General features: G+C 32.6%; 2 pseudogenes; both read left to right on the top strand.

The window, feature by feature from the left end:
• Nucleotides 1-1596: 1596 nt before the first annotated feature.
• On the top strand, nucleotides 1597-2653 carry LOC148584556 (L10-interacting MYB domain-containing protein-like; annotated as a pseudogene).
• A 165-nt stretch (nucleotides 2654-2818) lies between these two features.
• Nucleotides 2819-4162, top strand: LOC148584555 (uncharacterized; annotated as a pseudogene).
• Nucleotides 4163-4429: the final 267 nt, after the last annotated feature.

Here is a 4429-nt window from a genome sequence, read left to right as displayed (position 1 = left end):
AAAAGCTCGTTTTAGCCAAAATACAGTCATTTGGTAAAATGGTTGAGAAAGAGCTTTTAAAGAAATATATGCACAGACAAATATACCCTTACAAATTTTATAAAATAACAACAAAATCCATATATAAGCATCTCTTCCCACCCTTTGATAAATCATTCTCGTTGCCTCCAACTGCTCCAGAGAGAGAGATCCAGGCAGGTGAGCTATAGCTCCATTTAATTTTGCTTTTGCTCATCCCTTTTTTTTTCCAATAAAACACATATTTTGACATTTATTACAGAATACATATAGGAAAAATATAGATTAACATCGAATAGTATAGAGAATAGATCGAAGGGAAGAAGATAAAGGAGAGATAACTCACTTGCCTGTATCATTGCAGTGGCGGAGCCACGACGGTCTTTGCGGGTGCCGTGAGATTTTTTTTTTAAAAAAAAAAATTTCTTTTTTCCTACCACGGTACCTATCTTCTCCTCACCTTCTCATCTTTTCCACTAGTAGTAGTCCTATTGGGTGTTTGGTTGTTCATTTATTTGAAGGCTTGAGTCTTGAGATGGGAAGAGAAAAGGGGAGAGCAAAGAGAAGAGTAAGAGATTGAGGATGAGAAGGTGAGGGGTGAGGGTATGAGGAGTGAGGGTCAGAGGAAATCTTCTGGAAATTAGTGAGTCTCAAGGAAATCTTTTGGAAATTAGTGGGTGGTGGAAATCTTCTAGAGAATGAAATTTTTTAAGAAAAAAAAATGCCTGCAAGGAGTCTTGCGCATGAGTTGAAGGAAAAAAAAGATTGAGGGTCTCGAGGGAATCTTCTGGAAATTAGTGGGTGGTGGAAATCTTCTAGAGAATGAAATTTTTTAGGAAAAAAAAAAAAAAAAAAATGACTACAAGGAGTCTTGCGTGTGAGTTGAAGGAAAAAAAGAGTGGGTCTTGAGGAAATCGTCTGGAAATTAGTGGGTCTTGAGGAAATCTTTTGGAAATTAGTGGGTGGTGGAAATCTTCTAGAGAATTAAATTTTTTAAGAAAAAAAAAAAATGACTACAAGGAGTCTTGCGCATGAGTTGAAGGAAAAAAAAGTGTGGGTCTCGAGGAAATCGTCTGGAAATTAATGAGTCTTGAGGAAATCTTTTGGAAATTAGTGCGTGGTGGAAATCTTCTAGAGAATGAAATTTTTTAAGAAAATAAAATGCCTGCAAGGAGTCTTGCGCGTCAGTTGAAGGAAAAAACAGGTAAAAAAAAAAAAAAAAAGAAGAAAGAGAGTCAAGAAAGAGTTGTAGACAGAAGAAGTATATATATACACCCACATTGATTCGAGTGCAGCATGCTAATTTTTTTTTTTTTATATATATATATATATATATCTTATGATGGGGGAGAAACAATTAGTTTATGTGAACTATTTAATGCTATTCATGTTGCAGAAACTTGATTTCATTATTTTTTGTTGTTGCCCTTTTATTTGATAGACATACATATTATTCATGTAAATATAAATTTTTGCATTCTATCCGTTGATCACTTAAAACAAATTTTTAATTGTTAATAGTGTTTAACATACTTTTTTTATTTATAATTGTATCAGCTTATTTATTGTGTGACAAACATGAGTAAAAAAGGTCAAAGCAATGTTGCTGCTACTGCAGATACTCAAATAAAGAAAGTAGTTTGGACTGAAAAAATGCTAGAAAATTATCTTGACATATGTATTACTGAGATTCATGTTGGTAACCGCCCAAGAACACATTTCAATAGGACAGGATGGAAAAATGTGATAGATAAATTTAATGAAAAAACAGGAAAACAATATTGCTATAAACAACTAAAGAACAAGTGGGATAGTTTGAAAAATGAGTGGAACATTTGGAAGAGATTGATAGGCAAGGAAACTGGCTTTGGATGGGATCCAGTGAAAAAGACAATTGATGCGCCCGATGATTGGTGGGAAAAAAAATTGCAGGAACAATATTTGTACTTATTTGTTTTTGTTTAAATTATTTAAAAAAATGTTTTATTATTGATTTTTACAAATACCTAAATATAGGAAGTTCTAGAAGCAACCAAGTTTCACACGACAGGTTTGGCTTATGCTATGAAGGTGGAAATATTGTTTAGAGATATAACTGTCACCGGGGAGGGATCTTGGGCACCATCCATAGGGTTGGTTCCTAATGATATTGGTGGCATAGATGCAACAACTGTAATACTTGATGAAGATGACGCGGACAATAGTGATTGTGATGTTCGTTTTGGATGACGAACCAAATCTCAATACACATGGCATTGATGATATTCTTGCTGATTTAGATACGCGGGATAAAAGAAATAAGAAGTTTGGTCTTGCAGTTCAATGTAAAAAAAGAAAGAAAGGAGTTCAAATCGTTAGTCAACATTTGAGTCGTATTTGTGATGTAATAGAAAGTAAGAATACAGTGACATCTAAGAGCTACAATAAGCCTGGATGTAATACTGAAGAGGCTATGGATGTTGTCCGGGGGATTGCTGAAAGATAAAATGACAATGACATCCTTAAGTTTGCAACAGAGGTGTTTCTTAAGAGATCACATAGAGATATGTTTGTGACTATTAAAGAGCCATGGGTACAAATTGACTTTATCAAGCGAATGAGAAATAGAGAAATTAATCGTCGTAGCATGGTATAATGTTGTTATTTTTAATGTTGTTTTGTTATGAACTATTTGAAAAGTTATAAGGATTTATTTGAATGTTATTCTTTTTTTTTTTTTTTTTATCTCTTTTATTTTTTTATTTTTATGGGTGCTTATATATTTATTTTGTGTTTATTTCTTTATTTTTTTCTTACAAACATGGACAATAGTGATTATAGCACTCAAGATGATACAAGTGATGATAATGATTATGGTGAAGAGGAAAATGAGAATGAAAATGAAAATGATGTTTTTATTTTAGCAGTTGCAGCAGTAGAATTTGCTAAGAACTATTATATGCCATATATTGCAACAGAACCTTGTAGGACCTCTTCTCAAACATGTTATAAGTGGGTTATGGAGATTTTACAAGGTAATCCTGATAGGTGCAAACAAATTTCAGAATGGAAATACATGTATTCATTTACTTATGTGAAGAGTTGAAGGAAAGATATCATTTAAGAGGTACTAGGAAATTAATTGTTGAAGAGTTGGTGGCTATGTTTTTGAATACTTTAGGCCATGGGTTTGGGAATAGAATAGTGCAAGAAAGGTTTTAACATTCAGGAGAAACAATTAGTAGACATTTTACTAGTGTTTTAATAGCCGTTTTAAGACTGACAATTGACATTATTAATCCTATTGATAGGGAGTTTAGGGATGTTCCAAACAAAATTCGTGATGATGAGCGGTATTGGCCATACTTCAAAGAATGTATTGGAGCCATTGATGAAACCCATGTGCCAGTTAAAATTTCTCCATCAAAACAAATACCATATATAGATCGAAAAGGGATTCCTACTCAGAATGTTATGGCTGTTTGTGATTTTCATATATGTTTCACCTTTGTTTGGGCTAGATGGGAAGGTACTGCATATGATACATGTATTTTTTTGGAAGCTATTCGAAAGGAAGAATTACGATTTCCACACCCACCTAGACGTTTGTATTTAATAAAAATAACAATTATGAATTATACATGAAAAAAATGTATTTTTTCAAAAGCTTTTTATGACCGTTATTCGTATATTTTTTGCAGGAAAATATTACTTGGTAGACGCAGGATATCCTCACATGAAGGGATACATGGGGCCATACAAAGGGGAGTGGTATCATCTACCAGACTTTCGTCGCGGAAGCCAACTGAGGGGTATGCATGAAATTTTTAATCATGCACATTCATCACTTAGATGCACTATTGAAAGAACATTTGGAGTCTAGAAAAATAAGTGGAAGTTATTACATTGCATGTTGAATTTTCCTTATGATAAACAAGTGAAAATTGTGGTGGCGTCTATGGCTCTTCATAACTTCATTAGGAAGCATGCAATAAAAGATGCTGAGTTTCTACCATATGATGATGATAAAGATTTACTTCCTACTGACAATATAGGCGATCACGAAGCACAAGATGAGTCAAGCATACAACAATCAGAGACCTCCAATGAAAATTCTATGAACATTGAGCGTGATCATATTGTTAATCTACTTATGACCCGCTAATATTTTTTTTATTTTTTATTTTTTTTAATGTTGTTTTGTTATAAACTATTTCAAATGTTGCAAGGATCTTCTTGAATATTGTTCTTTTTTATGTGTTAAATACTTTGAAGTGTTGTGGTGTTAAAAAGTGTGTTAAATACTTGAAATGTTAAATACTTTAAATAATTTTAAAAAAAGAAATAAAGAAAATAATTGACATAACTTTTCATTACATATAAGTATAAAAGAAAGAAAATGTTGACGTTTTGTTACATAAACCATTATAAA

Source organism: Corylus avellana, chromosome 7 (assembly GCF_965113065.1).
Source record: "Corylus avellana chromosome 7, dhCorAvel1.hap1.2, whole genome shotgun sequence".
Lineage (NCBI taxonomy): Eukaryota > Viridiplantae > Streptophyta > Magnoliopsida > Fagales > Betulaceae > Corylus > Corylus avellana.
Note: the sequence above shows the minus strand (reverse complement) of the source record. Positions and strands in the feature narration are given on the sequence as shown.